Raw genomic sequence first — 11,326 nt, 5'->3', positions numbered from 1 at the left:
TCGTCTACATGACTCCAAATAACTTGTTTTTTAGTTTAAATCTAAACATCCATATCTTTCCAAGGATATAAGATACATAATTTATTGGACTTATGAACCATTCCATATTTTTTGTTGAAATTGGTGCAAAAAATTACAGAATTTGGAGAGAAAGCAAACGTTTCTTTAAGCTCTTTAAGCGGATGTTTCTAAACAAAAATTAACTGTTTATAGGTCCTAAAGCATTAAAATACTTCAAGAATAACTAATAAAAATTGAATTATTTAGTAGATTCATAGGAGATCACAGTAAACTTAATAACCCAAAAGGTTTGTCAAATTTGGTTGTTTATGTCAATTTGACAGCCTTCATAATGTCATCTCTATAACTCCAAAATTCATGCAACATTTTTCATTGGAAACTACACATATATACATTTCCAATAATACAAATACATAATTTTTGGACTTCTGATCATTCCATACTTGTCGTTTCATAATTTTGAGAGAAAAATGAACTTTCTTAAAAGTAATTGTTCTACAAAAAAACCATCATTGTTTATAGGACCTAAAACATTAAAAGACTTCATAAATAGCTTAAAATAGTAAATACTTTAGTATATGTACAGGAAATCTCAATAGAGTTGGAAAACCCAAAAGGTTTGTCAATTTTGGATGATTCTGTCCACAAGATAGCATGTACGTGGCAAAAATGCCATAAACTTTCCATACGTAACTTCAAGAGATTTTTCATTTTTTTTTTCATTTTAAACTATACATCTAGAGCTTTCCAAGAATATACAATACACGAATATTAAACTTTTTGATCATTCCATACTTCTCATTGAAGTTGGTTCAGAAATATACACAAAATTTGAAAAGAAAATATGATTTTTCTTAAAATTCATGCTTCTAAACAAAACCTCAATTCTTTATAGGATATAATGAATTAAATGACTTCCTGAATAACTTAGAAGCACCAAATACTTTAGTGCATGCATATGAGACCTCAAGCAACTTCGAAACCCAAAAGGTTGGTCAAATTTGGTTGTTCTCCAGTTGACTGGACAGCTGTGGTAAAAATGTCATAACATCCTCTATAAGAAAAAGATTGTCTAGCATAATAAAAAATAAGGTTAAATGCACAATAAATTATTATACATCCTACTTTCATTTATTGTTATTACAAAATTTTACTTTTAAATATCTACTCCATTATAGCAATATGATCCAGATGACGATGACAATGTGATGTACCTTGGTCCATCTTCTCTGCCATAAGAGCCAGATGCATTTGCTCCAACTTTGTATAGAACTAGAAGAAAAAGTATAAACAAAATGCTTTGAGAGAAAGAGATGGGAAAATGGTTTCGATGATACTTATTCGATTCAGAAAATGAACGAAGATTCAAACTCATGAATTGCTTTTGTGGGGGTTATCTTTGGGAAATCATAAGGGCTAAATGTAAGAAATAGCAATGTACTTTCATTATTTTTTTATTATGGTATCATACTTACATTGCTTTTTGTTCACATCTTTCAATTATTTTCTTATTAATGTATTGTATTTGAAAATCAATCCAATTATAATTGGAAAATCTACCAGACTGTAGAAGCGAATTGCTTTGTATTTGGATGATATTGCTACAATTGGGTAGTTTTTTCAAAGTAAGATTTTGTATTAGGAATAAATAAACGAATGATGCTATAATAAACAAATATGTGGAGTATATTGCTATTTCTTGAATTTAGCCCAAATCATAACACTAAGAGTTTCAGTGGAAAATTACCTCTTTATATCTTGCAGCATGTTAGAGAACTTCTAAAAGAGGGTTTGAGTCCAATTATTACTCGTGATTTAACTGTCTGTGATATTCTAGCACTGTGCATTGCCAAGGATCAGACTAATTTACCAAAAAGTGATGATTGGACTGGAAGAAAGTATATAATTTTATAATTTAAATAAACTTTGACAATAATCAAAACTGATTTTGACTTTGAATAAAATAGAGCAGCAAGGGAAACCTGGGAATCATTTGAGACGAATTATAAAAGGGATAATGACTTGAAAGGGTAACGAACTTTCGACTTTTATCACATTTAGTCACTAAACTTTTTTTCGTTATCTATTTGTCATTGAACTATTGAAACTGTTCATATTTTACCCTTATGACCGGCTGTTACCGGTCATAAGGGTAAAATGTGAACAGTTTCAATAGTTCAGTGGCAAATAGATAACGAAAAAAAGTTTAGTGACTAAATGTGAACAAAATCGAAAGTTCGTTTCCCTCTAAAAAGTTCAATGACTAAATGTGAACAAACTTCCTATTGTATTATGTTTTAGCAAATTATTTATTTTTGTTTAATTGTAGCAACATTTGTTGATGAAGAAATCTATGAAATAAAAAAACAAAATGTAACATCCGGATTTCCAGGTATCATAATTTAAGTATTTTTCTTTTGAGTTAAGAAGAGAGACTCGACGAGTTGACGCCTCAACTCGTCGAGTAAGGTTGCGACTGATGACTCGGATTAATGAATGGACTCGACGAGTCAATGAGGCGACTCAACGAGTCCGTGTTGTTGGCAGAAATCCTAAATCTTTGGGCCCGAGCCATATTTAAAGGCACTTATGACCTTCAATTGCGACTACCTTTCCCATAAGTGAGAACCCTAGCGAGCTTGAGTGTGTAGAGTGAAAGGAAGAGCTATCTTGAGCTTTTTGGTGTGATAGATCTGGACCCTTCTAGGTCCAGAGAGCCGAGAATATGAAGCTTTAGTAGAGTAAACCTTGGGGTTCGAAGTTAGGAAGTATTTATGGGATTTTTATGGTATATATAGTTATTTTCATCTTACACATAGATATGAAATATTTTATATAAATTACGTGCTATGTATGCATATTATTTGAATACTTGTTGTCTATGCTGGATGAACGATTTTATACATGTTTTAAAAGATTTAAACGGTATATTTATTTTATATCTACAAATATGTTGCGGATGAAACATGGGTAGATGAAATAGTTGGTGTGTGATAAAATAAAATGATGATAGATAGGTGATGATAGAAAGGTGATGATAATTAGGTAAATCGATGATGATGAATATGTGATGCAAGATGAAAGGAGATACAATAACCTTAACCGACAATGTGGCGATGGTTCATTTTTTTGTAAAACCAAAATCAGATTGGAAATTTTGATTTTTTATTTTGGAAAATGTTAAACCATTGGTTTTTTATTTCGGTTTTGTTTTTTTGTTTTTTTAAAATATATTTTCAAGGTTCTGTTTTTTTTTTTTTTATTTCATAGATTTCTTCATTAACAAATGTTGCTACAATTTAACAAAAACAAATAATTTGCTAAAACATAATACAAGAGAAAGTTTGTTCACATTTAGTCATTGAACTTTTTAGAGGGAAACGAACTTTCGATTTTGTTCATATTTAGTCACTAAACTTTTTTTCGTTATCTATTTGCCATTGAACTATTGAAACTGTTCACATTTTACCCTTATGACCGGCAACAGCCGGTCATAAGGGTAAAATGTGAACAGTTTCAATAGTTCAATGGCAAATAGATAACGAAAAAAAGTTTAGTGACTAAATGTGACAAAAGTCGAAAGTTCGTTACCCTTTCAAGTCATTATCCCATTATAAAACTGAAGTTGCTTGTTCCAAGAAGATCGTTGTACAAAAATGTATAAATTTCAAGATGACTGATGCCAAATATGTTGTCATAAAAGTGAAGGAAATACAAGTCATTGTCCATGAACCGGATATGAAGGTACGAGTTAACTTGAATTTACAATGAGTTACCACTTGACTGAAGCTTAACCTAGCAACAATGGAGTTATGGAGGTGTAGGCTTTATATGAAAACAAGTTCGGTTCAGTAAAATGTAAAAATACACAACCTAGGCACATGGAAAATAAAACAAGGACAAATTGAAAAAATCAGATTCTCTTTGGTCTAGCTTTGGACAATATGCAAAGCGCATCCACAAAAAGTAACAAGTACCTTTTCAAGTTCATCTTAGACCTATTGCAATTTCCCTCCAACCCACCATATGTCTTTTCTTGTAGTTTCCAAAAAAAAAAGTTATTTGGTTTAGAGATGAAGAAAAAAAATGATGTTTTAGGAACTCAAGAATCGATATATTAAGGACAAGACTTGATTACATTGAAAGATGTGATTAAACCAAGTAACTTTCCAAATGTTTGGGCAGATCACCAGTGTCAATTGCTTCCCCTGCAGGATAAGGTTCAACTTTTAGGATCAATAGCAACACATACAATTTCGAATGCAGAAAAGGGATATAAAATAATACCATTTTTATATCTTCAGTCATTTGCACGAGATCCACATGTGTTGTTAGGAGGTTAACATCTCATTCTTGAATTCTGACACCGTACGCTTAGTGACTTAGGCTCCAAATTTAACAGAAACGACCTATAAGCTACCCTACGAAACCAAGCTTTAAACTACAACATGGGTTCTTCTTGTATGCATAGCACTTGTATTTTCTTCTAATATAATTATAATTTTGGCAGAAAATTAATTATTGTCATATCAATTTCACAATTCTAACCAAAGTAAGATGACCATAGAAAACAAAGAAAGTACCTGTTATAATCTTCTATCTTTATTAATTGGCTTTTTTCGGGGCTTTCAGAGCCTCAAAATCATCCCTGGAGCGCCATACTTAGAGGAAACTCCTATATTGTGGGTGCCTGAGTTATTAACACACCATCACATCCACACAGTTTATTGCATTTCCCCATCCTAAGCTTTGTATCTCGGATCTAAAACCAGATGACCGAAGTGTTGTTGAAAGCGTATCGAGACAAGGAGATATATAGAAAGAGAGATTCTTGTACAGAAAACAAAAAGCTTTTCTATTAATCACCCAATCAATACAATTTACATAAGATTATTACATGTATATATAGAGTATATGTCACATTCTTGAACCATCATAATGGTTGGCATATTCTTGAGCCATCACAATGGTTGTGTAACCGTTGCAACCCTAAGAGCAATAACTACCTACTTGTAACTGCCCCATCTTTCTTTAAACGACTTTTACTAAATACTAAGTTCAGCTTTAAATTTCAACACAAGGAAGCTCTCTTGACCCATTAATACGCCTCAAGAAGAAGATGCTCTCCGGAAGATGACTTATGCACGTGCCTCTTAAATCTAACTCTTTTAAACATTCTAAACGCTCAAATTCCCCAGGTAATTTTTCAAGTTGAGTACAAGAGTAGAGACTGAGATATTTTAGACATTTCATCTTACAGATGCTGTCCGGGATATCTCGTAATAACTTGCAATAGCTGAGGTCGAGATTCTCTAAGCATTCTAGTCGGCCAAGATCCTCAGGTAGCTTCTCAAGAAACAAGCAATAATTAAGTTTGAGAGATTCCAGATGTTTCAACATACAAATGCTATCAGGAAGATCTTTAATTTTTGCGTTTGTTAAAGTTAGCTTCTTCAAACGTTCTAATCGGCCAAGATTCTCAGGTAACTTCTCAAGCACCGAACAATTGTTAAGTTTGAGAGATTTGAGATGTTTCAACATACAAATGCAATCAGGAAGATCTTTAATCATTGCAAATGTAACAGTTAGCTTCTTTAAAGATTCAAATGGGCCAAGATCCTCGGATAACTTCTCAAGAAACGAACATAGATTAACTTTGGGAAATTTTAGAGGAATCAAATCTAGCTTCTCTAGATATTCTAGCAGGTCAAGGTCCATGAAGAAGTTTAGGCCCTTTAACTGAATCGTTCGTGGATTATTGTGTTGGAGTTTAAGCTTTCTTAAATGTTGTAACCCGCAAATACTTCTTGAAAACGTCTCAACATTTGTGCAAGCACATAAACCTACAGCGATAAGCTTCTCAAGGTTTCTAGTTAATAAGGGTTTATCTTCTTTATAAAAACATGAAAATTGAAACTTTGGCAAATTACTTTCAGGGTGAAATGGGCATCCATCTAGGGACTCCGCAATGAGATGTAACTCAGCTAAAGGGCCAACCATAAGTGATTCATCATCATGATCTTCACTACAGGAAGCATCACCTTCAGCACAAGAAGCATCATCCTCACTGCGAGAAGCATCAACCTCCCCAAAAGAAGCATTTATCTTACTAAAAGAAGCATCACCACCTATGTGAAACAGAAAAGATTTAAACCTCAAACAACCACTTAAGTCCAAGTAGACAACCTTTCTTAGACATTCATCGGCCATGTTAAGATTTACCAAATTGTAACACTTCTTGAGATCTAATTTCTCGAGATTTGGAGTCAGCCCGATGTCAAGGTTCCTCAACTTTGAACGACTAATGTTGAGGAATGTGAGCTTTTGACATTCATGGGGCATGTAAAGTTCTTCTAGATCATAACAATTTTTAAGATCTAAATACTCAATGTTCGGAGTCTGCCCAATGTCAAGGGTCCTTAACTTTGAATTATTGAGTATGAGGGATCTAAGATTTGGACATCTACAAGGCATTATAAGTTCTACCAAATCCGAACATCCTTCAAGATCTATCAGCTCGAGATTGGGAGCCGATCCAAGGTCAAGGGTCCTCAACATTGACCGACTGAGGTCAACGGTTTTGAGCTTAAAACATCCAACAGGCATGTGAAGTTCTACCAAATTACAACATCCCTTAAGATTCATCGTCTCTATATTTGGAGTAAGCCCAAGATCAAGGGTCCTCAGCATGGAGTAACTGAGGTCAAGGAATCTCAGCTTGTTAAGAACCTAAAAAAAGCAAATAAATAATGTATAGTGGTGAATTACAAAGAAATGGATGTATAGCATTTGAATAAGTGACACAAAAGAATCAATCTACCATAATTCTACCTTTCTTTCTCCCCCTTCCCAAAGTTGTACAATTCTGCTATCAGCCATCTGAAGTGTAACAAGATTATTTGCTTGAAATGTTTTGGGTAAAGATCTAAAAGGGTAATGGTCCCAATGCAGATATCGTAAAGCATTTGGAAGTTCATAAAATTTCCAATTCCGACGAAAAACATCACTTTTACGTGCACCAATAAATCCCACAGACAAGTCGAGAAATCTAAGTTCCTTCATCTTTCTAAGACCCTTCATCACAATTTCAGGACTGAGCTTCCGAGTATAGAATTGCATACATCTTGTTGCTTTAGTACCCTGTAATCCAAAAGAAGTTACCATGAAACTTGTGTTGTAATAAATGAAAATATTTAACGTAGAAATAAATTTGATCCTTACCAAGTCATTAGCCAATATATCATCAATTTCCTTGTTAATCCATAATCGACTATGTTTGTTAGGCTTATCCGGGTGCAAATGACGAACAATATTCCTGCCCATTTCCGCAATATGGTCATGCATGCCTAGACACTCACCATCATCAAGATTATCATGAATTGTTATGAGAGATTTCTGTTCAAGAACTCTTAAACCAACTCTAGCATGAAATCCACAACTTTCAAGAGCTTTGATTGCTAACACTTTTGACCAACCTTTCAGTATGCATGCAACGTCTAGGAATATTTCCTTGTAATCCTCCTCTAGACCGAAATAGCTTAATTCCAGTTTTTCTAAAGTTTCAGATACGGGAATTGTTTTTAGTCTTTCTAGGGCATCTTTCCATTCAAGCTCATTTTTACCACAGAGAAACGAACCCAAAACTCTGATTGTTAAAGGAAGACCAGCAGCATAATGTACAACTTGTCGTGATAGCTCTTCATACCCCAGATTGGGAATCTCTCCGCCAAATGCAAACCTACTAAAGAGGCAAATTGCTTCCTTATCCGATAACAACCTGACGTTACAAATCGACTTCACACCATGTGCTACCAGTACCTGCTCATCTCTTGTTGTAATGATAATCCTGCTTCCCGGCATAAACCAATTCCGCTCACCGGCTAACGCCTCAAGTTGCTCTATCTGATCCACATCATCTAGAACAAGAAGAACCTTTTTACCACCCATCCTCCTCTTCATCATGTTTTTCCCATCATAGATACTACTTACAATGATGCCTTGATCATTTAACACATCTGAAAGGATTTGGTTTTGTAATGACTTTAAACCGAACAAAGAAGCTTTTGAAACTTCTCTCACATTCTCAACGAAGCTTTTACCTTCGAACTGAAAGGATATTTGATCAAAAACAGCTCTGGCCAAAGTTGTCTTCCCACCGCCTCCCATTCCTTTGATCCCGATCATGCGAACATCATCAAAACCAGTTCCTAAATACCATAAAACATCTTTGATCCGGGTTTCCATGCCGATTAGTTTTTCATCAATACTGAAATTGATTGCTCGTAACTCTAGTGAAAGTTCTTCAACAACTGTTTTGATGAATTTAGCTTCATGCCTGTGTTTTTAATAAGATTCAATTAGCATGCCAAAATTCCATAGAAAAATACTTTTAACACATACACACTCCTAAGAAGTAATAACATAGGTATATAATCATATTTCATGTTTATTATTTCAACAACATTCCCTGTTTGATTCAGAGTTTCCAATACAACATGAGATGTCTTGTCCAAACGACCAAACCTTATACATCCAGGGTAAACGTAGACCAGAAAGAAATAATACTAAATAATATTGCAGAGATTAATAAAAGAAAGAATTGTACTAATCGTCCATCTGAGTCGGATTATGACAAATCCGAAATTGGAAAGCGGATGGGGATTATTTTATCCTGATTTTAGCCACAATTTTGCAAACACGATGTTGGGCACATAGTGGTATTGAGTCGGATTTTTCAGAACGTTACCATTCAATCCATGCTGGTTGTGTAATGTATAATATTATATTCAATGTCAAGTCACACAAAAGTTTGGCCAACACTAGAGGGAAAGACGGGGTTTAATGCAAAACTATGATGAAGGAATTACCTATCAGCTGTGTTCTTCAACTCCCACCCAGCCAGATCTGCTGCTTCTCTCAGAGCATCCCTCCATTTCCCAGCAGCCTCTTTGTTTTCATGTTTTGCAAACGAATTTTCAACTGCCCCACTCTGTTTGCGGATCTCGGAGGGCTCCACATCATAGAATACCGGGTAGGCAGTATGCTCGTTGGTCTTGTGACATTCCATTATCTTCACAAGCTCATCCAAACACCAGGAAGAAGCAGCATAGTTTTTGAGAAAACAATGATGTAGAGCTTAGAATCTTCGATGGATCCTATGAGTTCATCACTGATCTTTTTTCCCTTCTTAATTCTCTCATCATCTTTGTAAGTGTGAATGCCTTTCTGCTGTAGAGCATAATACAGATGATCAACGAAGTTGGTACAGGTGTCTTTACCTCTAAAACTCAAAAACACATCATATCTAAAACTCTTGTGAATGGACAGAGTGGAAGAAGATGCCATTGATGGTATTATGCTTAAAGGAGCCTAAAACTTCAAATCTATATTGGGAAATTTTTAGACGAAGTATATGCGAGATAAACTTTGGATGAGAAGATGAGATGAACTAAATAACCCTCAAGCACAAACAGTTCTATCACAATTAATGTGAAAAATCTCACCGACAAAATCAGCCATACCACAAGATAAAGTTTGGTACGTAGATAAGATGGGACTGGTCGGTAATGTGAATGATTACAAAAATCATGGAGAAAAACTGTCGAACCACAAGATAAAGTTTGGTAAGTGGATGCATAACAGAACAAAATCATTTCATAATACGTTTGGCAAGGATGGCGACATTGACTTGGTGGAACAAAACACCAAATGAATGGGAAATATGGAGCTCAACTCGCTGGAACAGAAGAGGTATTTGATGCAAAGACCCTTCGCCCCTGGCCCCTCTCAACTTTAATCCAACTATCCCTCTTTCACACGCCTCCTCTCACTCTAGCGACAACTGTGATACCAGAGGTTAAAATGGAAGTTAGCATAGCCTGAGATGAGAACCACTGTGAGACGAGATTGGAGCCAAAATCCAACATACCTTCCTACACGACCTAACTCAATACCGGCAAAACGCCTATAAAATAATAAAAGTGCGATTGCTCTCATGATTCTGACTTCTGAGAAAGGGGTTTTGCTGCTTCGTTTCGGTGTTATCATTGCCGGTATGTCCCGCATGGACTTCTAAAAATTCATTTTCTTTTTTACATAAAATATTTTTCTTTAACAAAAACTCTAATCATATGTACTTATAAAGCTAGCATTTTTTCATCAATCTCATTCATTTGAAACCCCCATAAAAATTTGCCAACACTACATGCATTTGAAACCCCCACACCCTTTCACCTTAAAAGTAATTAATCACATATAATCTCATTCCAAGAAAATCACACACTCTATAAGTTCAACACTTCATATGCATTTCAAACCCTCACACCCTTTCACCTTCATTATATATGTAGTTATATTTGTACATTTATCTTACAAAAAATCGTTATTTGGTTGAAGATATTATGATTCAAAAGTTTTCATATAGTTAAAACATTCACGATCCAAATATGATTATTTGAAGAAATGGGTTATGTCGCATCGATAGTAATTGTAATATGATTTTTTTTTTCTTTCAACCAAAACAAATGAAGCTTTTCTATTCTTTCTTTATATTCAATTTTTCATCTGACCTTTATATGTGATTTGTATGTATTACTCAATCTTGAATGTGACGCTCCAAACATCAATGTTTTGCTTGGAATATATTTCTAATTCTTCTTTTTCAAGAAAAACATTTTGGTTGAAGGTTAGTGAAGAATTGTCATCAAGTTTCTATGGTTGAATGGTGCTCAATAAAAAAAGAAGATTCAGAAAACGGATATAAGTTTTTTTTTGTTTGAGCAAAGTAGACGAATGTTAGTTTTTTCTTTTGATTTAAACATATATTTATGTAACATTTCTATTTATATATTCAACCACCTAATGTTCTTATTTATTTGATTGTAGTTTTTCTATTTCGATTATGTTTATTTTTGTCACACCCCAAAACCATGAACGGCGAAAATGTTCTGGGGCGGAGGACGTCATGTACAGTATCACAACAATGAAAAGTAGTATACAAACAACAACACCATCCATTGCATTAATAATATAATTTTAATACAAGTGTTCTGTCAAATTATAATAGACACTAAAGTATAATCAAAATGAAAGATGAGTCTTGAACGAGTTCCATCTTCTCTAAACCTTGCATCGGTACCTGTCTACTGTTGACTTGAGGATACAAGTTATTTTGAAAGAGAGTATCAGCTTTAAAGCAGGTGAGATCATAAGTATTTTAGTGTCTTAATTTGTATGTAAGTATTTGTATGACATGTAATGAAAGACTTGAAAATGTTTTGAAAGAAAGTTCGTGTAAGTATGAAAA

General features: G+C 34.2%; 1 pseudogene across 1 annotated transcript; it reads right to left on the bottom strand.

Moving 5' to 3' along the window:
• Nucleotides 1-4,604: 4,604 nt before the first annotated feature.
• On the bottom strand, nucleotides 4,605-9,529 carry LOC145052783 (TMV resistance protein N-like; annotated as a pseudogene). Its single transcript, XR_013684189.1, has 4 exons — nucleotides 8,889-9,529; nucleotides 7,243-8,356; nucleotides 6,853-7,161; nucleotides 4,605-6,750 (listed from the first exon to the last, which is right to left on the bottom strand). The product of XR_013684189.1 is annotated as a TMV resistance protein N-like (transcript).
• Nucleotides 9,530-11,326: the final 1,797 nt, after the last annotated feature.

This window comes from Lactuca serriola, chromosome 5, assembly GCF_051521515.1.
Source record: "Lactuca serriola cultivar US96UC23 chromosome 5, Lser_US96UC23_V15, whole genome shotgun sequence".
NCBI classification, from domain to species: domain Eukaryota; kingdom Viridiplantae; phylum Streptophyta; class Magnoliopsida; order Asterales; family Asteraceae; genus Lactuca; species Lactuca serriola.
The sequence above is the reverse complement of the archived record's forward strand: the minus strand, read 5'-3'. Positions and strand labels throughout refer to the sequence as shown.